The sequence below is a fragment of the Gopherus flavomarginatus genome, unplaced genomic scaffold (assembly GCF_025201925.1).
Source record: "Gopherus flavomarginatus isolate rGopFla2 unplaced genomic scaffold, rGopFla2.mat.asm mat_scaffold_37_arrow_ctg1, whole genome shotgun sequence".
NCBI classification, from domain to species: domain Eukaryota; kingdom Metazoa; phylum Chordata; order Testudines; family Testudinidae; genus Gopherus; species Gopherus flavomarginatus.
In genome coordinates this window covers 78,759-106,521 of record NW_026115070.1, presented here as the reverse complement: position 1 = coordinate 106,521, position 27,763 = coordinate 78,759, and the positions used below count along the sequence as shown (strand labels likewise).

The window sequence follows — 27,763 nt, the reverse complement described above, 5'->3', positions numbered from 1 at the left end:
ATGCTCTGTGCATTACCCTGTGTGGCCACATGGTGTCACTGTTGCTCCACGGGGGAAATGCTCTGGGCATTACCCTGCATGGCCACACAGTGTTACTGTTGCTCCATGCGCGAAATGCTCTGGGCATTACTGTGATGGAGTGGGGACTGTCTGTGTGGGGGATGGGAGAGCAGCGGGTGACTTTAGGTGAGGGACAGGACCTAAGCCTGTAACTTAAGCTAGGCAGCGGGGAGGGGGTCAGCACCTTTGCCCAGGAAGCTGAATAAAGGAAGGGGCTGGCTGGAGGGAGTTAGTTCAGTTTTGGTTTGGAGCTGGGTTGTTGGAATTCAGGGAATCCCAAACTGGGAACTAAGCTTCCTGAACCCCCAGAAGGACTCGATTGAGGGGTCCTGGTTGTGCCCAAAAGCCCTGCTGTATCCTTCGTTCCTGTTGGCCAAAAAAACCTTCTGTTTTACTGGCTGGCTGAGTCACGGTGTGTCCCAGGAAGAGGGGTGCAGGGCCAGATTCCACCACACTACGTGACACCCCCTAAGTCCCTCTGGGACCCCTGCAGCCTGGACATATGTACCTATGCTCACCACAACCCCCTAAGCCATCCAGGGACCTCTCCAGCCCTGACGTAGATATTTGTGCCCCTCATGAAGCCCCTAATGCCCACCAGAATGTCTCCAGCCTGGACGTAGCTATCTGTGCCCCCCACGACCCTTAAGCCCCCCAGGGATCTCTACAGCCTCTACATAGGCATGATGCTCTGTGCATTACCCTGCATGGCCACATGTTGTCACTGTTCCTCTATGAGAGAAATTCTCTGTGCATTACCCTGCGTGGCCACATGGAATCACTGTTGCTCCATCCAGGAAATGCTCTGGGCATTTCCCTGCATGGCCACATGGTGTCACTGTTGCTCCATGCAGGAAATGCTCTGTCCATTAGCTGGTGTGGTCACAAGGCGTCAATGTTGCTCCATGCAGGGAAATGCTCTGTGCATTACCCTGCCTGGCCACACGGTGTCACAGTTGCTCCATATGGGAAATGTTCTGTGCGTTACCGTGCGTGGCCACATGGTGTCACTGTTGCTCCATGCGGGAAATGCTCTGTGCATTACTGTGATGGAGTAGGGACTGTCTGTGTGGGGGATGGGAGAGCAGGGGGTGACTTTAGGACCGGACACGTGCTCAGCCTGTAACCTGAGCTAGGCGGGGGGAGGGGTCAGCACCTTTGCCCGGGAAGCTGGACACAGCAAATGGCCAGCTGGAGGGAGTTGGGTTAGTTCAGTTTCGGTTTTGGTCTGGGTGGTTGGAATTCAGGGATTCCCAAACTGGGAACTAAGTTTCCTGAACCCCTAGAAGGACTTGATTGTGGGGTCCTGCTTGTGCCTCCAAGCTCTGCTGTATCCTTCGCTCCTGTTGTCCAATAAACCTTCTGTTTTACTGGCTGGCTGAGAGTCACTGTGAGTCCCAGGAAGAGGGGTGCAGGACCGGACTCCCCCACACTCCGTGACAGACCCTAAGCCCCTCCGAGACCCCTGCAGCCTGGACGTAGGTATCTGTGCCTCCCACCAAACACCTAAGACACTCAGAGATCCCTCCAGCCTGAACTTAGGTATCTGTGCCCCCCACAAACCCCCTAAGCCCCCGAGGGACCTATACAGCCAGAACATTGGTATCTGTTCCCCCATATAGACTCCATAAGCCCCTTGCGACACTCCAGTGTGCACGTAGGTATATGTGCCCCTCAGAAACCCTCTAAGCCCCCAGGAACCCCTACAGCCTGGACATAGGTATTTGCACTCCCACAACCCCCCTAACCCCCCCCTCCCGGGACATCTACAATCTGGACGTAGATATCTGTGCCCCTCACGAAACCTCTAACCCCCCCTGGGAACGATACAGCCTGGACATACGTATCTGTGCCCACTCGAACCCCTAAAACCCACTGGTACCCCTACAGCCTGGACATCATAGGTGTCTTTGGCCCCCACAAATCCCCTAAGACTCCCAGGATGCCTCCAGCCTGGACGTAGGTATCTTTGCCCCCCACTAACCTCCTAAGCCCCCCTGGTAACCCTACAGCCTGGATGTAGGAATATGTGCCCCCCACGAACCCTCTAAGCCCCCATGGGACCCTAGAGCATGGAGATTGGTATCTGTGTCCCCCCCAAACTCTCTAAGCCCCCCAGGGACCGCTATGGCCTGGACATAGGTATCTGTGCACCCCAAGGCCCCTAAGATCCCCCGGACCTCTGCAGCCTGGCTGTAGGTGTGACGGTGCTGCCCGTGGGAGCCAGCTCAGCTCACTCAATCAGAGTGAATTGCAAACAAAACAGGGCAGACAAATCCCAAACGCTGCTGGTTATTTCAATACTTAGATTTACCAAGCCAGCACAAAACAGCTTCTGTAGTACCTCACTGGTTACTTAGAAGTTTAAACCACGCAGTTCCCTTAAAGTACCCAGCCTCAGGCCTCCGTCCAGACACACCTGTTAGATATGATGATGATTCCTGAAAATCTTACTTCATCATATAAAAGAAAAGATTCTTCCGATCCCAAAGGATCAGCCACATAACCAGGTTCAATTATAACTTAGATTTTACCTAAAATACATGCTATAGCCAATTCTTATTAACTAAGCTAAAATTTATTAGAAAAGAAAAGAGAGAGAGTGAGTGTTGGTTAAAAGATTAATAGACATATAGACTTGAATTCAATTTTTGAGGTTCAGATACAAAGTAGAGATGAGCTTGTAGTTGCCAAAAGTCCTTTTAGAAATAGTCCATAGGTTATAATCCAATGTCCATATTCAGGGTGGCTCCAGTCAATGACTGGGGATCTCAATCCTTGTGGCTTAAGGTTTCCCCCTCTTGAAACCCAAAGCAGATCTGAGATGAAGAAGGATCGTGTCCCAGGTTCTTAAACATTTCCAGCAGCCTTTCAGCCTGAGAAAACAATAGGCTTAACTCTTCTTCCAAACATCCTGGCAATTAGTACATCCATCAAACAGTTCAGATACAGATTACCACAACCTTCAAAGAGACACAGACAATAATACTATTTCACTCAAGTATCATCATAAATGTTAATATTCTTTTTTTGCTCTTTGAATTAAAACTAGAGCAATAGACAAGACTTGTTTGCTGACATCACAAGACCTGAGCAAACACCTCCCCTTCTACCTCTAACACTGCAGACTTGCATTTCAAAGCTCTGTTCATTTACATATCTTGTTAACCAGTTTTTAAGGTTCACCCACGGGTCAGGTCAGTCGGTGAGGTGAGTTAATTAACTCTTTCTGGCCCTGTCACCTTTCAATGAGATATTAGATTATACTTATGTCAGGGACTCTAACCCAGACGGCAAAGTTCGTTGTCTGACCGCGAGAGAGACAGGCAACACCAGCAAGGTCCGATCAAAAGCTCTTTATTGACAAGTGCACGCATCAATAGAGAGCAGCTCGTCTCCAGAGAGAACCAGCCTGCTCTTTACATCTTAGTATAAGCCTATGTAGACAGTTCCGTCGCGTCATAAATTATTCACTGGAGCAACCCACCCCCTTCTTCTAACAACTAGAAACTAGACACCTTTAGTATACATGCATGCCTAAAGTTAGAAATGTAGGGGAGTTAAAAACAAACAAAGAACAAAACCAGGGAGCGAAAACAAGGAGGCTGGGAAACTAGGACTCTTATCAGTTCTTCGAAGGAGCTGCCCGAACACAGCACATCTGGTACTATGCCAGGAATGCAGCTTCTCTCTTATCTCACTTTTTCCCAGCGCTTGTGAGACATGCTGCTGCTTCTCAGTGTTTTCCACTCAGGGATTACCCACAAACCTCTGTTAGCCTGACTTTGGTCAGGTTGGCATACCTGGTTTTGTCTGCTATATCTTTATTCAGGCCTAACAATCCCCCCTTTGTCCCTAGAGGACCATAATGGGACTCTTGGGACACATATCCATTTAACAATTGTACGGGGGAGGCTAGTAAACCATGACCCAAGGTCTGAGTGGAGGTCCTTAAAACTAAAAGTGTGATCAAGAGATATAGCATGGAAAACAACAGCAACATTCTTAATAGCTTGTAAATCTTTGTCAATTAAGCCAGAGTGATTAACAGCAAAGCAACATTTTTCCCCAATGCGAGCACAAGCCCCTCTCTAATTCAGCATTCATGGCATTTAGCACACGTCTATTTTGCAAAGTTACTTCTGCTACTTCATCAGTCTTTCGTTGCAACTTTTGGAAAGCGTCTATTAATGCATTAGCTGGTTTTTTCAAGCTCTGCAGAAATATTTACAACTGCTCTCTTGAGCTTAGCCACCCACAATCCAGGAATGAATGCACGGACAAAAGAGTGGAATCCTGTTTGTCTGACAACTAAGGGATTGGGGCACTGACTATAAATCAGTTAGGTATACCAAGTGGTCTAATTTCCCAGATGTTTCGGTGAATAATCCAGTCCCATGTGCATCCTCCCCATGGACCCGTCAGGATTCGGTATGTGGAAGCCCACACCCCCCAGTCCAAATGCTTGGAAGGAGCACTGTAAATGTTTACACTTCCACCCAGAAAGTCTTTAGTATATCTCCATGACCACAGATCAGATGGTACTCCTGATGTGTCTGTAAGGGCAGTGGGCCAAGTCTGGTACTCAAGATCACTCCAAATGGCCATCAGCTGGTCATTCAGGAAATTCTGAATCTCCAAACATACTAGATCCCACTGCAATGCCTTCCCAGCCTCAGTGATATTTAATACCATCTTTCCTTGGTGTAGTACTATATTACATTTGTTATTTAACTATTTTCAGGTACTTTTAAAAGGCATTGACATTAATAGCATAGGAGGGGGTTACATTATTTGTCACTGGAATGGTTTCAATACAGGTAAAATTTCCAGTGGCAGAACAAACTCTTCGGGTACTTGTTATTTAAAATCCAATTAGAGAGAGCAATACATGCTGAAGAATTTATCCACAACACAGGGCACAGCCTGTAGAATAAACCCCAAAATCCAATCAATACCACATTCCCAAGCATGGGTCCCACAAATTTTTTCTGCCAGTGTACAATTCTTTGTTTCTTCACCGGGGTCAGTTCTTAATGTCCTTTCTAGTCAGGAATTCCTGGACTTTAGCAATTTCAGTGGAGTGAGTGTTCCTTCTTCTTTCCCAAAACAGTCTTGGTGCAGCATCATATAGGGGAGAGGTTACTAGCACATCACCCTGTAATGGTTTTGCTTTTTCTAGAAAAATTCAAAGGCACAGTAGATCTGTCAGTGGATAAGGGAGAGGCTACTAGCACTTCACCTTGTACTTTTTCCCTACTGTCCAGAAGGCACAGTGGAGCTAGAAGGTGAAATAGGCTAATCATCAGTAGGAGAATTCTCCCAATGTGGAGGGGTCTTTTTGCAGTGAGAATCTTGGGTCCAAGCAGTCAGTCTTTGGTACTTCACAGCGGTGTTGGTAGTCATCAGGACTTAAGGGCCTTTCCAGCATGGAGCCAAGGCAGTCTTTCGTTGGTGGACCTTTACATCAATCCCGTCTCCTGGTTCCAAGGAGTGGCAGGGCTGCTAGGGTCTTTGGGTAGCGCTTCCTTACCTGTGAGAAAAAAAACTTAACACATTTCATTAGTGCCTGGCAGTGTTTTTCAGATCTCATAGCTGCATGGGCAAATTCAAGCCCTCCTTTTCCTGGTTGTTAACCAAGTCTTAACTGTGAGCAGTGTCCTTGAATGGAGTCAGTGTCTTATCTATAGCCTGAGCTTGCTATTTTATTTTATTTTATTTTTTCAGTTAATTCATTCTGTTCTTTGTGCTTCTTCCCTTCTTGGCTTCTTTTAACCTGCAAAGGAAACTTTCACTTTTTACTTATACACCTTTTTCCCAACAATGAACACCTACACATTGTCATTATACAGTACATTAGTCTTATTATTTAATATATGCCACACACACCCTTTTACTAAAATAACCTTATTACAGAGCTTTCGAGCAACAAGCCAGGACAAGCACACCCACTTTGAGGAGTTCACTCAATACAACCTCTAGTCCAATAGCCTTCCACCATCCCCAGCCCTCTGGCTAGAAATCTGAGGTAGCCAGAAAGATCCCATGTACAATATGGGGAGTGGGTTAACTTTTCATGTCCTTGCTTTCAAAGACTGTTGGTATGCAAATTTTAACAACAATTTTTGCAATTAACAATTTGACCAATAAAGTTTCTTTTCCTTACTTAAGGAAATGCATTAGACTTTAGTATATCACATTCTCCTGATTTATCTAAACACTTTGTATTCCAAGTTGAACAAAACAAGTATCTGCATTTTAATTTAACCTTTTTGTTTGATTTTAAACTAGATTATTTTATAAAAATATTAAACACAAAAATTCCGGCCACAAGACAAACACCACAAGACAGAACATAGAACACAAAACATAATTTCTATTGTGCCAGTAAATGCATGGTACGTTGAATGCTGTTTAGCTGGCATCAGTTTTCTCTGATTATCTGAAAGACAAAAAAACAGAGGTCTACCCCTTCTGGGCAGACAATCATTGCTTAAAATAGACAAATACCCTTGTTGATTTCAGGAAAAACAGAGGAATTATCCCATATTTTATGTGTTTCATAGGCAGCCCAGGTTTCAGTGGCTCCTACCTTATCAGTTAGATAATTTGCATGAATACAGATGCTTTCTGGCTTGCTTTTTACTTTTAACTCTTGCTTTCAAACACTGAAAGAAAACATCACTACTTATAGTGCCCTTACAGCCTAATAAAATTTCAATTACATAGCACTATATACATTCTTCAGCTAATTTAACTAAATTCTAAATGATTGCAATTAACAATTTCTTTGCCTCAATTTATTTACAAACATTTCAAAGACACCAAGAACTTTCCTCTTTAGCATTTTTACAAAGTTCAACTGCTGTTTCCTCCAGCAACTACAGAGTTAACTTCTCACTCTCCCTTAAATCACTTGCTTGTCTCCCAACAGCCACTTTTATCAACTCAAATCACCATTCCAAGTAAGTTCTGGGTATTTGAAATCCCCATGCTTACACTTACTTACTCCTTCCTTCCACTACACCCTTAAAGTTTTCCAACCTGTTTTCCAATCTCTCTGTCTGTTGCCTGCCCGCCTGGGCCCGATCCTGCTTTTCTCACTGAACCGTCCCTTCCATAGGCACCAACTTCTTCCACTACCAGTTTAGCTAGGAGGGTGGGCTTCTCAACTAGCCCCCCACCCCTCCTGGTCTCTTCCCTTAAACATTCTTACTCACAAGACTACCCGAGTCCTCCTTCATGAGGCTTGCCACCTAGACGAAGACACATGGCCCATTGGGCAAAGGCCATTTACTTAACATATAATTTGAAGGACTACTCTTAGAGGGTTTACCCAGAGACTCATTCATCTGTTTGACACTTAAACAGAAAAGAGAATTACACAGAGAGCAGAGGGAATTACAGTCTAAGCCAGACTTTCCCACTTCTATACACTGACCGCTACAGGGGACAGGACAGAAGGATCTCAATTTAACCTCAGAGCTGTCTCGCACACATGGCTTCCACTCCGAGGAATTACGAACAAGAGGTTCAGTTCCACCCACACTCCTAACACCCAAATGAACAGAGAAAAAAAAACAACAACAGTAACTGGTTAAATAGAACAGAACCAGAACCAAATAGTGTTTCCTTATCCTATTAGGACTCACTTTTACTCATGCAGTTCTCAGCATATAACACCAACAGTACCAAGCAAAGCAAACACAAAATAACAAGGGTAAAACAAATAGATGGTGTAAATTCTGCAGGGCTCCCCCCTTCTTAATTGCTCACCAAACTGTGACAAATTTCTGTTACCAATCTATCCCTCATGTCAGATGATCAGGCTGACACTACAGGATCGTTGGGGGAAGATAAAGAAAACACACCATATAACTGAATTTTAAAGCTTCATTAATAAAATAATAAAACAACAACGGAGAGTGTTGGGAACGCTCTCACATCACTCAGGAAAATATTAATGCCCCAAGCCCGAAGCTCCTTTCATACTTACACACGTACGTCCAGACTGGCCACTTCTGTGTATAATGTTCAGAGGAGGGGGAGAGGTGGAAGGGAGATTATCCTGTATACAGCTTGTCCAGAATTTCCAACATGCTTCTGCTCTTGGGAGGGCTGTTCTTTTACACCCTGGAATCTCCTGCGGCGTCTCTTTCAGAGATTCCAGTCCAGGTCGGCTGCCTGTGGCTTCTTTGGTGTCACCAAGCCACACCGACTCCAGGGTCACAAAGGCACACTGTTGGATCTTACTGGACAGTTAAGCTTTGCAAATGTAATTTCAGTTCTGTAACTTGTATTTCCTTTGCTTCGCCTCTGTCTATATTTTTTCCTTCACAGCCAGCTGGGGCCGAAAGCAGCCCCTCCCTGCACCAAGCACAGTCCGCGCCGATTCCTGACCCTGAACGCAGAGCACCCCCCTCCTTCCATCCCGGGGCCAAGATGATTTTTAAATTAACCCGTTCCTTATGTCTTTTTCTTTCTTTTTCTCTTTCCCATTAAACATTCTAGTAGCAATGCTAACTACTTCAGACAAACTTTTCCCTTGCGTACCATCTGGATGCTTTCTAAATCTTTTTGCAATATCCTTTGCACATTGTGACATGAAAACCATTTTAACCATCTCCTTTCCATGATCAGTTTCAGGATTTAAATTCCCATGCTTTTTAACTTCACAAATCAGTCGAGCACAAAAGTCAGAGAGGTGCTTATCTGGATGCTGAACACAAGCAGTCACCTTGCTCCAATTTGGAGTAGCCTCCCCTGCATCTCTAATACCATTCAAAACAGCTTTTAAAAATCCATCCAACTTTGTCTTTTGAGCTGGATTATTGGGATTCCAGTTAGGGTCAGTAATTAGCCAAGGTGCATTCAAATGAGCTGCAGATTTTTCTTTTACTTTTTGTCTTTCATCTTCTGTCATGAGAGTATCTAATAACTGATTTACATTTGCCCAAGTGGGCACATGAGTGAAAAAGATTGTGCAGAACATTCTTTCCACTGCCTCAGGATTGTCTCATAAGTGAGGCATAGTGCACTGCCAGTTAAACAAATTTGAAGTTGCAAACAGGGTATGGGTAAAACCATCTCATGTTCCCCAGCAACCAGTAGAACCAGATAAGTTCTCAATGAGGCTTGTAATATCAGAGGTGTCTCAGAAACATTCTCTCTCATGGAGTTAAGTAACCTAGTGGGGGTCCACAAGGGCAAGGAGAAAGGGCTGCTATAATATTGGGGGTGTTTGAAAAGCAGTCCCTGACCAAGTTTGCAAAAGGCTGGCTGGAGGCTGCACAGAGGGGGTGAGGCTGCCTGATTCCTCTGAAGATGAGGGAACATCACTCTGAGCTCCCCCTTGATTCTCCTCTGTCCCTGAACTGTCCCTAACCTGCTTTTGAATCCTTGCACTCCATCAGACGGGGAAGAACAGGAACAAAATTGTCCTTCTCCCGGTGCGGCTCTGGTGCATATGGTGGGTGATTTTTTTACAAGAGCTCTCCATACAAACAGCTTCAAAAGCTACCCATCCCTCCATGGGTTTATAATTATACCATACAAACAAGTAATCCATTTGTCTCGGCCTAAGATCAACCAAAATATCCCTTAAGGAGTTCCTCCTATCTGTGGAAAAGGTTTCACCCACCGGCCAGTCTCTAGTTGGGGACAAATGAAAGGTAAATGATGGCCATTGGATCCAACACAGATTTCTCATCTTAAATTTAACTAGATCAGCTGTCTCAGAAATCTCTTTCCAATCTCTAAGTATCAGAGACAACGGGGCATCCCCCGGGCACTTACTGCCAACTTGTCTCATTTTAATGAAGGGACTCTAACCCCTCTTCATGAAGGGACTCTAACCCCTCCTCCCCGGGTCGAGGTAAAGGGACTCTAACCCCCACCTCCCCGCGTTGAGCGCTCGCTTACCTCTCCAGGGACTTGAACACCTGGACTGAGACTCAAACCCAGGCTGGGACTCTAACCCAGACAACTTGGATCCTGTGCAAACCTGGACTGGGACTCTAACCCAGACCTGGACTGGGACTCTAACCCAGACCTAAGTAGTCAGTGACTCTAACCCCGACAACCTGGACCCTACTCAATGGGTAGGTGGACGTTGCTGGATTTCCAAGAGTTTCAGCTGGTTCACAGAACACGCCTTATCGCCAACGCAGAGATCAGATCACCAGGCAAGTCTCCTCTAAACTGGAGGATGCGCGCTGCGTTGCCTCAGGGTCCGATCCCCCGCCGGAGAGTCAGACGGGTCCCGGCGGAGTCGCCAAGGATGTCAGGGACTCTAACCCAGACGGCAAAGTTCGTTGTCTGACCGCGAGAGAGACAGGCAACACCAGCAAGGTCCGATCAAAAGCTCTTTATTGACAAGTGCACGCATCAATAGAGAGCAGCTCGTCTCCAGAGAGAACCAGCCTGCTCTCTACATCTTAGTAGAAGCCTATATAGACAGTTCCGTAGCGTCATAAATTATTCACTGGAGCAACCCACCCCCTTCTTCTAACAACTAGAAACTAGACACCTTTAGTATACATGCATGCCTAAAGTTAGAAATGTAGGGGAGTTAAAAACAAACAAAGAACAAAACCAGGGAGCGAAAACAAGGAGGCTGGGAAACTAGGACTCTTATCAGTTCTTCGAAGGAGCTGCCCGAACACAGCACATCTGGTACTATGCCAGGAATGCAGCTTCTCTCTTATCTCACTTTTTCCCAGCGCTTGTGAGACATGCTGCTGCTTCTCAGTGTTTTCCACTCAGGGATTACCCACAAACCTCTGTTAGCCTGACTTTGGTCAGGTTGGCATACCTGGTTTTGTCTGCTATATCTTTATTCAGGCCTAACAATTATAATGTCACAGTCTCGGTGAATTGACTGCTGCAGCTCCCCGTAGACTCTGCCTGCGCCTCTCACCGAGCTGGAGTACAGCAGGCGAGGGGAGAGCACTCAATGTATTGCATCTACACTAGACGCGATATATCAACCCCCGCTGGATCGATCGCTGCCCACCGATTCGGCAGGTGGTATAGACATACCCCGAGTATCTGGTGATCGGAGCTGGACCCCCGAGGGGGACACATTGAAGGAACTCAGGGGTTAAGGTGCCTCTATTGTCAACTGTCAGGGCTGCTGTGGCTCAGAGGAGGGTGCTTGACTGCCTGGCAGGCTTAGGCGCCGCAAGCCTTGGAGGTGGGAGAAGTGAAGCGGCCACGGCGTGCTCGGGGTGCTCGTGCTCGGAGCAGGGGTGAGCTCGGGCGACGAGGGTGCCGCAGGGCAGAGCAGGAGAGTTGCCACAAGAGGGGAGCCTCAGGGTGGAGGGTGGAGCTGCCACGGGTGGGGCGCCTCAGGGCAGGGGTGCGGGGGGGGGGAGGGTGCAAGGTGGAAGTTTCGCCTAGGGCATGAAACTTCCTTGCACCGGCCCTGCCCGCAGCCAGCCCTGCACCCCCTGCCCTGCCCTGCCGGCAGTCAGCCTCTGTCTCCAGCCAGCCCTGCACCTTCTGCTTTGCCTGCACCAGCCGCATCCTCCCTGCCCTGTCTCCAGCCAACCCCTGATGCACCCCCCTGCCTGAAGCCAGCCAGCCACGCAGCCCTTGCCCTGCCTGAAGCCAGACCCTACCTCCAGCCAACCCCACATCCACTGGTGCCCTGCACTTCCCAGGGCAGTAACCCTGCACATCTGCTTCAATGAGGGGGGCAGGGAGCAGCTGGGACCCACACATGTGCACACCCTAGGGTGACCAGACAGCAAGTGTGAAAAATCGGGACGGCGTGGGGGGTAATAGGATCCTAGATAAGACCCCAAAATTCAGACTGTCCCTATAAAATTGGGACATCTGGTCACCACAGCACACCCCCAGGACTCCTGAGTTCCATTGCTGGGTTTCCTATTGGTTCCTCTGCTGGTTGTTTTCCTTTTTCTGGGGACTTTGGGCAAGTTGCTCCCCACTCTCGGGCTCTGTCCCCAGCAGTCAAATGGGGATTTCATACCTTCCCGCTATTGGAAAGTGCTGGGAGAATCCCCCAGCAAAAGCTGCTCTGACAGTGCTAAGCAGCATCTGACCATTCAAGATCGGAGCTCACTGCCCAGGAGGAGTGCTTGGCTCTGGGGTTTTACTTCAGCCCAGTGTAGAGAGAGAGCCCTAACCATGGAGTTTGGCTCAAGAAGACCAAGTCTCCAATTTGTTAAAGGTGTTTTGAATTTCAATCCTGTGATCCAAAGTGCTTGGTGTCAGTTGTAAACTTTAGGAGCATGCTCTCCACTCCATTTTCCAAATCATTCATGAAAATATAGAACAGTACCTGACACCGGACTGATCCCTGCCAGACCCACTAGGTTCACCCTCCCCGTTGGGCAGCTAAACATGGAGAAGGGCTCCTGGAGTCTTGGCTTTCAACCAGCTCTGCACCCACATTACACTGATTGCAGCTGGACTACATTTCCCTCGTTTGCTTCTGAGAATGTCCTATGGGACTGTGTCGAAAGCCTTAGTAACACCAAGCTAGATCCCATCTATTGTTTACTCACCTCTACCAGGCCCAGAACCCTGCCAAAGAAGGAAAGAGGATTGGTTTGGAATGATTTGTTCTTGACAATTCCACGCTCACTAGTCAGAAGAACCAAATCATCCTGTAGGTGCTGCTGACAAACTGAGTGTTTAAGAATGTATTGCAGGATCTCTCCAGCTATGGCAGTCAGGCTAGCTAGTCTGTAAGTCCCAGAGGTCTTTTTGTTCCCCTTTGAAAGATAGGTCCTGTCTTGTTCATGGATGGGAAGATGTTCTTTTTCAGGGGTCTCAGACGAGAACTGGGGCACAACACCTGGTTTGTTAAGGCCACAAAAACGGAGGCAGGAACCTCTTCTCTGCTGCTGGCAAAGAACCACAGGTACCTAAAAGATAAGGTCTCACATCTTTGAATGGGCTTTAAAAAGGCAGTGGTTAATAAGTTTGGCCCCGACCATTTCTTGTTTCCACAGACTAGACATTTTAGCAAACTTTAGAATTCCTTGGTGCTAAACACTGTGAAACTCCCCTTTCTCCTTCCCAGAGGGCTTTAATACCCCTTATCTCACTTGGGCTCTAAACTGCCCATAGTTTGAGAACTGTTCCTGTTCCGATTGGACAGATGGGAGAAGGGAAGTGACCTACCCAAGGCCTACACAACAAGGCGATGGCAGAGCCAGAAAGAGAAGGAACCAGTTCTGACTCCTGTTCTAACAGATGAAAACACCCCAGAGCCCAGGAATCGAGATGGTGGGAAAATTTCATTCAAACCGTTTCTGTCCGAAAATCCCATTTAGACTAAACCAGTTTGTTTCTCAAAATCATAACAAGTGGGATGAAAGATCTTTGCAAAAATATTTTGTTGCAAAACAAAAGCATCTCCTCTTTGTCAGAGTGTGTTAAATTGTCTCCTCGCACACAAAGAGGAGACACTTACATCTCAACCATTAGATAAGATGCTTCAATCTGAGCTAAGTCGTTGCTACTATTAACAATTTCAAAATAAAAAAATACAAATAAAATAGATGATTTCAGCTAATCTATTATGTCATAATCTGGGAAACTTCATATTATGCACTACTTCTAGTGACACTCCCAAATGGATCCGCATCCTTCACCCACCGTGAGGTAGGTAAGAGCGGATCATTATTATCCCTACTTGAAAGAGGGAGAAACTCAGGCTGAGAAAGGAGAATTGACTTGTCTTAGGTCACACAGCCCGTCAGAGGCAGTGTTGGGAATAGGACCGAAGAGCCCTGATTTTCAAACAAACCATCGGATCTTGAATTTCAGACATTGAATGACCTGAATACTGTGCTCTCAGATGAGCCCCAGACCAACAACAGTGACAGTAATTATTCAGCAAGTATTTGAGGAGAACTGCAATATTAGAGGGAATCATCAACTGCTCAGAGACAATTAATGCAGAGAAGCAGCAAAATTAATCAAAGATAGAACTGGTTCTGACTTATTTACTTGATCTTAAAAGAGAACAACAAGGACCTGAGTCTCCTCCCTGTCAATATCCCCCTGCTCAACCAATCAGGGTAGAGACGGAGGACGGGAGGCTGAGGGTTCTCACCAGAGAGCCCAAAGGATGGCCCAGGTCACCGGTGGGGATCACTGCCCGAGCACTATTTCAGTCCCACATTTTTGGGTGGACCTTCCATAGTGGGAGCTGCAGAGGACTTCCCTGCAACACACACACACACACCTCCGTCCTGTTGTTGGGAAGGGAACAGGAGAAAGGACAAAAGAAGCAAGAGAAGAAGAGGAGGGAGGGATGGAGGAAGAGGTGAAACAAAAAGGACAAACTCTAATGTCCCCAGCGATTCTAAGGGACAAAATCCCAGGTGCGCACTAAAATTCTGCCTCAAGCTCGTGTTTTCCATGCCTAGAATTCACTTGTCACCAGATAGATCAGACTGAACAGGTTTCAAACCTCCAGGAGGCTCTTACCTTCTAAACAGGGACGGCTGTTTTCTAGTAAAATCACTACAAGGGAAGGAGGAAACTCGAAAGAGGTTCCTCCTGGCGCTCACGTCCATGACCCCAAATAATCTCTCAGTCCTCAAAGAGAGACCTGGAGAAGGAAACGTGCTGAAGCAAAGCCACAGAGGTCTCTGAGGTTTCCCTGGCCCCTCGCCCCTGTCCTGCCTGGCTGATGTCAGCATCTCTCTGTGAGGTCAGCACCTCCCCATCACCTTTGACCAATAGTCTGAGGTCCTGCAAAAGGCCTTTGTGATGTCACTGCCACACCCCTCCCTTGCTGGGCTAATGTCCTGCCCCTGGCCAGGCACTTTGGAGGTTTGAGCTACTCCCTGTGGATCACCCCACTCAAGGAGCGTTCGTTCTAGGCAGCAAGCCGGCTAGACAGGAAAACATCAGACGCTGCTCCCAATGCTACACTCAGTTTTTCAGAAATTAGTCGACTTCATGGTCAGAAGACACCATTAGAGCATCTAACCTGCATATCACAGGCCTCCTGTATGACATAACAGCTACTTTGGGGGCAAACACATTCCAGAAAGGCATCTAGTCTTCATTAAATGACATCAGGAGATGGTGAATCCACCACTTTCCTTGGTAGCTTGCTCCTGTGGTGAATCATCCTCGCTGTTGACTATTGTGCCTCAGTTGTAATATGAATTTGTCTCTTTTCACTTTCCAGCCATTGGGTCTTGTTATGCCTTTCTCTGCTCCATTCAAGAGCCCGTAAATACCCAATCTTTTCTCTCCATTAAGGCCCTTCAACATTTCAATGAAATCACCTTTCAATCTTCTTTTGATAAGCTAAACAGGTTGAGCTCTTTCAATAGCTCACTGGAAGGCATTTTTCTCCAGCCCTCAGAACATTTGGTGGCTCTTTGCTGCCCTAGCTCCAATTTCACAACATCTTTTTCAAATGAGGATACCAGAACTGGAGGCAGTATAAAGGTTGTATAAAGGTAAAATTAAATAGGTTGCAGAGGAGTTTTTTTAATTTCGGCTTTTGTTGCTAAAAATTTTGTCTCTCTGCGGTGAGAAAAAACACTCCCCGAATGCCAAAATTTGAGCCATGAAAAGCGGCAGTGTGAACAGCGCATCATAGGTGGAGCTGTGCTCCCGGTGACAAAGCTCCTGCCCCTCATTGGAGGTAGTTTGGCTTTGTTGCCGGGGAAGCTCTCTCTCAGCGATAAGGACGGCCAAACAGCGCACTTTACAATGGCACGGTTAGAGTGGCACAGCTGCACCGTGGTAAGGTGCGCGGTGTAGACACAGCCTCAGAGCTGGGGAAAGCCGACAGGCGCTGAGGAGCACAGGGTTCAGACAGAGACATCCGTTAGGAGAGGAACTATTCACAGGGATTCTCTATAGCCTAGTAAGGTGGAGAGGATGGAAGATGACAATGTACAGGTAGGTTCTGATGAGAAACAGTGAAATGAAAGAGTCTCCCTCAATTACATCATGTAATAGCAGACAGCTAAAATGGGACACATTTTAGAAGTGCTTAAATACAAACGCTAAACGTCTAAGTACTAAGACTGGTGAATTTGAGTGCCCGGTATTGAGTGACGATATTGATAGAATAGGCATCACAGAAATAGGCACCCCCTCCTGCACCCACATGGGGAGACTGACCTGTGAGCATGGAGCAGCTGGCATTGCTGCCCCCCACTCCTCCCTGGAACGCTGCTCATCTGGGCACCCCTAGGGGCTGTTGGATGTGGGGGCAAGAAGTGAGATCATCCGAGCTCCCTGCATCCAGGTCACTTTCCTCAGCCGGGCTGCGTAGCGGGAGGGCAGAGAGCAGCAGCTTCTGATGCTCCCCTCACAGCACAGCCCAAGTGGGAAAAGTGACCAGGACGCATGGAGCACATAGGATGGCTCCTTACTCCCCTCAAACCTCTATGGACCCATGGAGGAGCATTGGGGCAGGGGAGAGCAGTGAGCACCTTTGCACTGCCACATGGTGCCCTTTGACCCCTGGAGCCCTGGGCGGCTATCGGGGGGCACCACCCCTAAGGCCGGCCAGGCTCCCCAGAACGAGCAGCAGAAAACACAGAGACTGGCCACACACTGAGCAGTGGTAGCCTAGGCGGCTCATAATGGAGGCTCAGGGGGGAGGGGCGTCATAACATTTTTTTCCAGATTTGGACCTTAGCGTCCAAAATATGGGTGTTAGCATGAAAACCTCCAAGCTTAGTTACCAGCTTGGACCTGGTAAAGCTGCCACCAGCCAGGGATTTATACAGTGCCTGGCTCGCTGTGGTCTCCCCAAAACCTTCCCCGGGGGACCCCCAGACTCAGATGCCTTGAGTCTCACAACAAAGGGGAATAAACCATTTCCCTTCCCCCTCCTCCCCTCCAGGTCTTCCCTCCCTGGGTTCCTGGAGAGATATACAGAAGCAAGCTCCGTGAATCTAAACAGAGGGACTCCCCCCTCCCTGTTTCCAGTCCTGGAAATAGAAGTACCAAGATAGCTAATCTCTCTTCCCCCTTACCCAGAGGGTATGCAAAGTCAGGCTAGTAAATCTAACACAACGAGATTTTCCCCCTGACTTCTTCCTCCCACCAATTCCCTGGTGAGCTGCAGACTCAATTCCCTGGAGTCCCCACTAAAGAAAAAATCCAACAGGTCTTAAAAAGAAAGCTTTATATAAAAAGAAAGAAAAGGACATAAAAATGGTCTCTCTGTATTAAGGTGACAAATACAGGGTTATTTGCTTAAAAGAAAAAAATGAATAAACAGCATTATCCAAAAAGAATACAATTTAAACATTCCAGCAACTACACACATGTAAATACAAAAAAAACCAATATAAACTTATTGTCTTATTATCTTTGTACTTACAACTTGGAAACAGAAGATTAGAAAGGCAGGAGATAGAAAAATCACTCTCATAGCCGAGACGCCACAGACACAAGACAAAGAACAAAGAACTCACACACAAACTTCCCTCCACCCAGATTTGAAAAAGTCTTGTTTCCTGATTGGTCCTCTGGTCAGGTGTTTTAGATCCAATAAAAGCTATTCCTCACTCACCTACCCCTCCATCAGGACGGACTAGGTATGTTCTGCTGCCCTTCACTCATACAGGAAGGAGAATAACATTTCATTCCACTCAATCCTAAAGTCATTTGTAACCCAAGACCATCCCAAACTGGTCATTTTGGGGAAGCGGCACCATCATGCTGCATAGCTAGGCAGAGTAGGTGTGTCTATGCAAACACGGTCTGTTCCTGAAGTCTTTCCCCAGCTCCTCACTAGGTGAGAGAGGGGAGCTCATTCAGACCCTGCTTTCGCTTAGTATTTAAAAACTCCTTAGTGTCTCTATCTCTGCCGGCCTTAGATTTCTCCTCCTGTCCGTTTTTTGACAGCTCAGATGAGGTGACCGAGTGGTTAAGGTGATGGACTGCTATCCCATTATGCTCTGCCTGCAGGCGTTCAAATCCCATTCTCATCAGAGGCATTTAGTCTTCACCCTCCTTTATAGACAACCATCTCCCCCTTTGGTACAATAACAGATCAAACAATGTTGCTTGTGTTACCCAAAATTGGGTCAGTTAGTAAGCTTAGAGAGGACTAATAATGCCCCTCCCCCCCAGAGTTTGGCAGAAAGCAGCACATTTATTAGCTTGATAGCTAAGCTCAAAAGAAGGGATGGGGGAGGGTGTCACACTCATACTCATGCTCCCAGGACAGGCCTGGCAGTGGAGATGTCAGGATCCTTTAAGGTAAGTGTCCCACAGCGCAGCGATGGACGGTGCGATGAAGATCAGTCTCCCTGAGGTGCAATAGAATGTAACACAGCGAACCACTGGCCAGATGGGCCGGGTGAAGGGCATTCTCTGGAGGTACAAAGGAGAGTGGGAAAGCCACTTCACAGGCATTCAAAGTGGGAAAGGACACAAGCTGCGGGAGTTTAACAGACCTTTTGAGCATACAGGTTATACAGAGCATACAGATCACTGCTGCTCCTACAACATGATAAGTTCTCAAGCAGCATGTTTCTTACTTTGCCCATCTGTCAATTTTGATGATTATTGATGGAAATATTTTGCCATTGGGTTGTGTGTTTACACAGAAATTGACATTTACCAACAAATACACAATCCTTCCAAGCCTGCCTAGTCTGCAGTTGATGGGTTTAGAGGGACACATTCACTCTTCCAGGTCCCCATTCCAGGCCTGTTCTCTCCAGGTTGTCAACTTCCCGCACTGCTGGGATCCTTCCCTCATCTCCCCCCAAGCCACTGCCCCACTCCCACTTCTGGGGTCCCCTCCCTACACTGTCTAACTCCACTGCTGGCAGGATCCCTTCCTGTTCCTTTCATTTCCTGCCTCCACTCTGGGCAAAAGCTCTGCACTCTTCCCACACCAGAAGTTGAACCCAGGCCACCTGGGTGAAAACCAGGAATCCTGACCACTAGCCCATATGGGACTATTGTTGCATCTGACGAAGTGGGTATTCACCCACGACAGCTCATGCTCCAATACGTCTGTTAGTCTAGAAGGTGCCACCGGATTCTTGGCTGCTATTATTACTACAACTCAGGCCTTGGCTACACTGGAGAGTTACAGTGCAGGTGGTGGCTTTACAGCGCTGTAACTTACTCCCCGTCCACAGTGGCAAGGCACATACAGCGCTGTATCTCCCTGGCTACAGTGCTGCATGTGCTCCACCTCGACGAGAGGAATAAAGAGAACAGAGCTGGTGATGCAGCGCTGGGGTGCCAGTGTAAACAGTGATTAATCTTACTACGCTGTCACTGACCTCCGGAACCTTCCCATAATGCTTTTAAGTAGAGATAACGCTCTTTGTTTTGGTGTGATGCCTCTATTTGCTTTGTTGTGAGCTGAAGGCTCCCGGAGCTGCTTATCTAAAAACCAAACACAGTTACTGTTTGCAGTGAATGAGCAGAGGCAGGGGGATCCCTTTGGAACACCCACAGCTGGTGTTTGCTTGAGGAGAGAAGCAGCCGGGTGGGCACGGGGGGGGTCTGTTTTGGATCAGCGGCTTATCTGGGGGGTGCAGGGGGTGCAGCAGGGGCTGGCTGGGGATGGGCTGGCTGCAGGCAGGGCAGGGGGTGCAGGTACAGGGGGTACAGCCCATCCTCTATGGTGAGTGCCTCCTTCTCCTCCTCCTCCTCCCCCCTCTCCCACTAGGGTAGCAGCAGCAGCCTGGGGCTTGGGGGCTATTTCAAGGGCCCAAGGCGCCCCTGCTTCCACTGCCCCAGCTCTGTAAATAGCCGCGGGAACCCTGGGGAAGCGGCGGGGCTCCAGTGGCTATTTAAAGGCCCGGGGAGGTAGAAGCAATGGGAGTCCTGGACTTTTTAAATAGCCCCCAGAGCGCCGCAGACATACCCCAGGGCTCCAGCAGCAGGGCTCTAGTGGCAATTTAAAGGGCCTGGGCTTCCAGCCCCTGCTGGGAGCCCCAGGCCTTTTAAATTGCCCCCTGGGGAAAATGGGCCACCCTGGTACAGCGCACTGGCTTTTGCTGGTACTGGGGCTTCGGTGCGGGGTCCTCTTAGGAGCGAGGCCGATTCAAGGGAATTGGTTAAATTGGCCTAAAGCCGGCCCTGGTGGCTGGGATTTAAAGAGCTCTGAGCTCCCCGCCCGCCTGCCCAGAGCCCTATAAATCCTGGCTGCGGCTGAGATTTAAAGAGCTCTGGGCTCCCTGCGGCTGCGGGCAGCTCAGAACCTTTTGAATCCAGGCCGCGGCTGAACTTTAAAGGGGTTTGGATTCCCCGCGGCTACGGGCAGCCCAGAGCCCTTTGATTCCCGGCTGCGGGACGCACAGTGAGACTTCACGGGCCGCACGTTGCCCGTGGGCCGTATGTTGTACAGGCCTGGCATGGAGGGGCAAAATAGGTAAGAAATTTCCATGGCCTGTCACTAGCAAATAGTAGCCACCATGGATCCTGCCAGAGGTGGCTACATCTTAGCACTGTGGGAAGCAACCCTTCACAGAGACCATTTGTCTTGTGGTTTGGGATACTTCTCAAGACATGCTGCACTCAGAGTGACCCCCTCATCCTGTGCCAGCTGGAGAAAAGAAAAGCGGCCAGCCAACTCTCCCACTACCAGCTGCGAACCACTGATCCCCAAACAGGGGGAGGCCTCTGACTTTGATGTGTATTAAATATCAGGCTGGTCTCTTTCTTTGGCAAATATCTAACAGAGCTAAAAGAGGGAACAAATGATCCTCAAAGAAGAGGGGAAAGACAATCACTGGGAAATGTAATCTCCTGCAACATCCAGAATGGAGAGCGACTCAAGGCAACAGGTTCCCCCGAAGGAAGAAGTTTTGGGGATTTAGAAACATAAGGAACAGCACAAAAGTTGAGAGGATTGTTAATTGACATTTGATAATGACACAGAGGGAAAACCTGAGCTTTCAGATCAGTGTTCAGAAATGAAAGACAAAGGGTGGAAATCAGAGATTTTGGATCCATTTTGCAAATTATAGAGAGGAAGTGGAAAATCAGAGGGATTTTATATCAGTTGTTGATAGGAGTTAAAATCTGAGTGTTTCACATGAAGACTTGGTAAATGAATAAAGAGGAAATGGGCAACATTTGCAAACATTTTGTGTTCAATAATCTGAGAAAAGGTGTAAATCTGAGATTTTCTTATTATTTTATAATTAGAGACAGGAAAATCTCAGGGCATATTCAATTAGAAATAGACAACTAGAGAGAAGTGGGGCAAATGTTTAGGTTATTTTATTTGAATCTTTGAGATTTGCAAAGAAATTGTGTCACAAACTGCATATTTGATAACATGAGAGGAAAACACCAAGATCTGAGGGGAGAGAGTCAGTTTCCTGTCAGGGCCCAGTGCTCCCTCCCCCTCCCCCTCCGGGGTCTCTCACTCACTGGGGGCTCCAGGCGGGGCTGGTGCGGTCAGAGCCTGGGGCTGCCTAGGGGGCAGGTCCCAGCTGGAGAAAGCCCCCCCCACCCTGGCCAGGATAGGAATGTGCTACTGGTAGCAGCCTGGGGCTGGACCCTCTCTATGCGGGACACTTGCTCCCCCCTCCCCTTCCTGGCCCTTCCCACGCCCTGTTGCCAGCAGAGAGTGGCCCCCCCAGCCCAACCCAGAGGTGTCCCTGTCTCAGGCCCCCCCCAGCCTCTGCCCAGTTCAGAAATCACTCGGGGGAACCATTTCCCACCTACACAAGGACAAATCACTGCAGGTGAAAATGGGGAGAAACACCCCAAACCTGAGATCTGAACTGGCCATTGGCAAAGGGGAGAGAAAATGGGGCACAATGGGGGGAGGGGAACAGGGAACTTCTCAGGGGTTTGAGGGAAGGGGGTGTCAGCCTGGATGTTGCTTGTTGCTCTCTAGGGAGAAAGGGGGCAGGACAGGAGAGGAGGGGGATCTCCACGGAGGGGGCAGTGGTAATTCCGAGGGGATCTCAGCCCTCCCTTTTTCTCCCCGCTCCTCAGGGGTCACCTGCTCTTCTCCCCTCACCCCCCGGCCATGTCTCGGCCGCACAGACATTTTCCATCCATCCCTTTCCCAGGTCTCCCCACTCCGCAGCCCCTGCCCGACCCCACGCAGGGGCTGCTAGGTGTAATGCATGTTCAGTAGGGATTTCTCCCCTACTAATGCTGGGGTGTCCTTCTCCTATAGGTTAGTCTACTAATGATCTCCTCTTGGTGCCATGTGTGTCAGTTCATTGCCATGGCACTCGTGTGCTTAGACATCTGAGGATGCTCTATAGAAAAGCTCCTTGAGTGAGGTGATCCACAGGGAGTAGCTCAAAGCTCCAAAGTGCCTGGCCGGGGCAGGACATTGGCACAGCAAGGGCGGGGTGTGGCAGTGACATCACAAAGGCCTTTTGCAGGACCTCACACTATTGGTCAAAGACTATTGGTGAGCAGGTGGTGACCTCACAGAGAGATCCTGACATCAGTCAGGGGCCAGGGGCTAGGGAAACCTCAGAGACCCCTGTGGCTTTGCTTCAGCAAGTCTCCTTCTCCAGGTCTCTGTCTGAGGACTGAGAGAGTATTCGGGTTCACGGACGTGAGCGCCAGGAGAAACCTCTTTCCAGTTTTCTCCTTTCCTTGTAGTGATTTTACTAGAAAACAGCCGTCCCTGTTTAGAAGGTAAGAGCCTCCTGGAGGTGTGAAACCTGTTCAGTCTGATCCATCTGGTGAGAGTTGAATTCTAGGCATGGAAAACATGAGTTTAAGGAGGCAGAAATTTATTCCGCACCTGGGATTTTGTCCCTTAGAATCATGGGGACATTAGGGTTTGTCCTTTGTGTTTCACCTTTTCCTCCATCCACCTGTCCCTCCCTCCTTTCTCTTCATCTCTTCTTTTGTCCTTTCTCCTGTTCCCCTCCCAACACCAGGACGAGTGTGTGCGTGTGTGTTGCGGGGGAGTGCTCTGCAGCTCTCACTGTGGGAGTTCCACCCAAAAATGTGAGGCTGAAATAGCGCTCAGGCAGTCAGGGCTGGATTAACCTTTTGTTGGCCCTGGCACCAAACATATTTGGGGGCCCCAGTGTAGTAACTGTGGGCTCCGAGTGTGGGCCTGGTGGGGCAGTGCCATTGGTGCCTTCGTATACCCGGTACTGAACCTCAGAGACATTTTTCATTTTGATCACACACCTCTCCATGACTATATGCATTGCCATACACAGCTCCCTCAGCCCGCGGGTTTTCTTATTGAGCTGTACACCCATGTGGGTTTACCAGTGTCCACAGTGAGCAGAACTTTCATAGTGACCAAGGAAACTCCCCACAGATTTATCTCTTTCCTCATTCAGACCTTCTCTAGCCACGTCTCCAGTACCCCCCATGTCACCAGTCACTGCATGTGGTCCTAGTCTCAGCTCAAAGTCCTAAAGCCAGCAGACACCTGATCAGTTCTGACAGATCCCTCCCTCAGCCCCCATCCTGCCATGTGAGCAAGCCACCTGCAAACACCATTTCCCCAAAGTGAGGACTTAGCCCTTGGGAATCTGAAGACACCAGCGTCTCTCCCTCTGCTCCCATCTACATGCTATTCTGCTACCCTGGTCACCACCACCTCTCCCCATACTTGTTTCCTTTCTACTTTGGACATGCTCCCAACCAGCTGGAAGCTCCCTCTGCAAGCCTGACCTGCTCCCGCCTTCCCTGCTCCCCCGACATTCCTTTCCTACTGGTGACCTCTGTTCCTTGAGGTTAACTCCAGTGTCTTTAGGAGCTCTAGCTTAATGGCCCCAGGAGTCATAGAGCCACTTGTAGTTTCTCTAGCTACAGCCATGGGGCAACTGCCAGAGGCCAGCCTTAGACAGCTGCAGCTACTAGCCACAGGAGCGGAGGCAATGCCAAGGCTGAGCATGCTTGAACCTTGCAAGGGCAGCACTAGGGACTCTAAATCCTCAGCACTGGCCCTAGGCAGCTGCAGACTCTGGAGTTAGGCACTTTCCTCCTCTAGGTTCCTGCATGGTTACAGAACTGCAGTAAAGTGGAACAATTATCAGCTTCTGTGATTGGAAGATGTCTGGATCCATCTAATAAGACCGTCCTACATAAATGAGGAAAGTTGAGGTGCCTTTATTATTCTTTTGTTCCATTCTTTGTTTCTATGGGGAATTTGCCAGTGCAATATCACTGTCTTCCTTTTAAACAAACAAAACTAAAAAAAAAAGTGTAATGGCTGTTGAAAATAGCAATTCCAGCCCTCGTTAGCACTGTGAAGACCCCAACGTTTGTTGCTCAATTTTCTCCTACTTTTTCTACAGTAAATGACAGTGGATCAGCATATTTGATTTGGGAGAAATGAAGTAACAGCTGCCCAAATTGAGCTTGAGCACTCCTGATTTTGAGGTGTTCAGATCTGGAAGGCAGGGGCTAGATTCCCTTTATGAATATTAGATACATCTGGAAAGGAAAAGTCCATTTCTATTTTCATGGCTCAGAAGTGGAAATCCTCCTGTCCTGTATCTGAAGCTGTCCAGGTCCAGTAGAGCCTCCCCTTCCTTACTTACCATTTTACCTTCTGGTGGGATCCACATACCTCCCTTGCCCAGCTTCAGATAGAGAGGGGCCCTGTCCAGTTAGTCCACCCAGTTCCATCGTTGGGGGCTGCCAGGCAAGGTCACACCAGCATCCCTAAGCCTGTCTGGGGAAGTCTTCTGAGGGTGCTACCTGGGCCAAAGCCTTCTACTCCTTGGTCACACCTTCTTCCCTATTCACAGGTAGCACCCCCTTCTAGCAGCCAGCCCCAGCAAGCTGCAGCACATGGAGTCTCACAGCTTCCCCCCTCCCTTTCCTGTTGATAGCAGCCAAGGGAATGCTGGGAAATGTTCCTTCTCTGCTCTAAGGCAGGGAGCTGGTCAAGGAACTACAGCTCCCAGGGCCCTATGGGGTCTCAGCTCCCCTACTGAATATCCAGGCTGCTCTGAGGCTCCCTTTCTGCAGAGGGGAGGAAGTTACTGTTACAGGTCCCTTCAGAGCTTGGGCCTAGCACTATGGCACCATGTCAAATCCAGTACTGCTCCCAACTCTATCCAGCTCTGCTGCTGGCAGGATCCCTTCCTATTCTTTTTGTTTCTTGCCTCCCCTCCAAGGAGAAGCTCTGCATTGTTCCTGTGTGGGGAATTGAACCCAGGCTGTCTGGGTGAAAGCCAAAAAATCCTAACCACTAGACCACATGGGACTTCCATAACACGTTTACATGTTCATATTCAATAACACAATTAAACGTAGCCATTCAAAGTAGCCATTTAAAAGAAGCCATTCAAAAAACTTCAAAAACAGACTTCAAAGAGAAATTGCAGAGTTACAACTGATCTGCAAACTTAACACCATTAATTTGAGCTTGAAGAGGGACTGGGGGTGACTGGCTCACTACAAAAGCAATTTTCCCTCTCTTGGTATTGACACCTCCCTGTCAATTACTTGGAGAGAGCCACATCCACCCTGACTGAATTAGCCTTCAACACTGGTTCTCCCCTTGTATGGTAACTCCCTTTACATCATGTTCCAATATATATTTATGCCTCTATCTGCAATTTTCACTCCATGCATCTGAAGAAGAGGGCTTTTTACCCACGAATGCTTGTGTCCAAATAAATCTGTTAGTTCTTAAGGTGTCACCGGACTCCTCGTTGTTTTTGTGAAATAAAAGCAAAATGCACTCTAAGCTGATCTTAACCCTTTCAATGCCCTTACAAACTTAGATGCTTCTCACCACAGGCCGGCTGGTGGCTTTTCAGCCAGGCTCTCCCCTTTCGTCAGCGCTTCAGTTGCTTGGTGTGGGGGTGTCTGTAGATGTAGGTGGACGAGAGAGACAAAGCATGGCAAATGTCTCTGCTTTTATCATGTCCTTTCTTCCCTCTTGGCTTTGCTCCCCCTTCAGAGTCAGGTGAGCATCACTGCGTCTCTCCAAGCAAGTCTGAGCAATTCCCCTGGGGTGTCCTCTTGCAGGTAAGTGATTGCACTGTAGCTCCCTTGCTGAACAATGGCTGTTGATGGGTTGTTTGACACCCTGTCCGGGTGTTGGTTACTTTCCTTGCTGTTGTCACTGGGGAGCTAATATTTGGCTGACTCCCCCACCTTACAGCATAGTGATAACCACACTGCACAATTCTCATAACTTCATATGCATGAATGGTAAACATCTATGGGTAGAGAAATGACTTTCAGCAGATCATATCCTTTCCCCTGATACCTTACAAGGCATGCTCTGTATATAAGATCACGATTATATGAAAATGAGGAATATGGGGGTTACAGCACACTCCCCCAAAGGTACAGAATGTCACACTGAGATTCTATTTTCATTTGTTATGTAACAGCATTAAAGAGATCCAGTGACTGACCAATGGCATTTTCAAGTGCTAAAATGGCAAGCGCTGTTGGTCTCTCATTGGCCATCAGCGACTGAAGATACGGTTTAATGAGCCAGAGCTTCAAGGCGAGGGTGGCTCTGTCCACTGCCTTCCGTTGCGCTGCTGGGCACCAAGTCCCTGGCGGTCAATATGTGAAGCTGGGAGAAGAGAGTGGGGTGGCAAGCGGTGGTAGAACTTTTGCCACCAGGGTCTAGCTGTCTAACTTCCTCTTCGTACTGCTGGGCCCCCGTTGCCTTCAGGTAACACAGGAACTAAGGCAGGAATAGGGTGAGGAAGCAAGTAAAGCCGAGCAAGGAAGGCAAAAGTTAATCTTATCTTCATGGGCAGCTCGCAATGACGTCCTTTTTCTGTGCCACAGCTGACAACAACATCCCAGACAGAAAAGTAACAGGCCAAAAAGAAACCTAGCAGCTGCTGAAACAGTTCAGCTGGGAGCGTGCTAGACTAACAGGCTCTTCTATCCTCCTTTATGCACGGGCGGGATGTTTTCTGAGAGTGCAGCAGTTCCTTTAACTGCCACGAGTCCCTCATTTCAGGCTATGCAGCAGGAAAAGACAGCATGGGCTTCTGCACCGAGTTGGCCCACCTGACCTTTCATTCTTCTCTTGCTCTTTGTCAGCAAGGAGAAGAAAAAGAAGCTCTCCCTCAAGCTGGAGTCACACGGGCGAGGTAAGGACGACTTCCTGAGTGCTGGCTCCAGTCCTCTGCCCTGCCAGCTGACCTATCGAGGGGCTACCACCACATTCTCTAGATTTGTCCATCGGTCTGTGCCAGAGTGAGCAACAACCCAGTAGGTGGAGTTTCTGTAGTGTAGTGGTTATCACATTTGCCTAACACGCAAAAGGTCCCTGGTTCAAAACCAGGCAGAAACATGCTGGCTTCCTTTTCCCAGATCCCCTTGTTATTCAGAAAGGGCACTCCTCCTATTGGCCTGTCCCTGGGATAACTCCAACCCCTGCATGACAGAGGATGCTGACAGCAGTGGAGAAAGCACCTTGGTGTCAGGCTGGAGAACCTAGAGTAGTTAGGCCAGTCACCATTTGGAGGCTTGTGGCTTGGCCACCTCTGCTGTTGGAGGTTGGCCTATAGAGGCTCTCACTTCCTGCTGGGCTCCTTTGCGTGACTGGCCAAAGGAGGAAGTGAGGCAGGAATGGGGCAATAGAGGAAAGTTGAGCTGAGGAAGGCAGGGAAGAAGCTGTGCGGCTAAGTGGGGTTAGTAGAGCACCACCCTTCATTCTGCAAAGCCTGGGGAGGTGTGGTTGGCTGCTGGGAGGTAGAATCCTGTGCCTGCCTCTTGGCTTCCCAGGAGTGGCTACTTGCAGCCCAGGAGAAGAAGGGAGGTTCTGGGTGAAAGGAAA

At 48.4% G+C, this 27,763-nt stretch overlaps 1 protein-coding gene and 1 non-coding gene across 2 annotated transcripts in view; both read left to right on the top strand.

The window, feature by feature from the left end:
• The window catches only part of LOC127042368 (zinc finger protein 560-like), a 394,045-nt gene that overhangs the window by 293,834 nt on the left and 72,448 nt on the right, over positions 1-27,763 (top strand). The window lies entirely within an intron of this gene.
• TRNAV-AAC (transfer RNA valine (anticodon AAC)) lies at positions 27,205-27,277 on the top strand. The gene has a single exon. It is a non-coding gene; the product is annotated as a tRNA-Val (tRNA).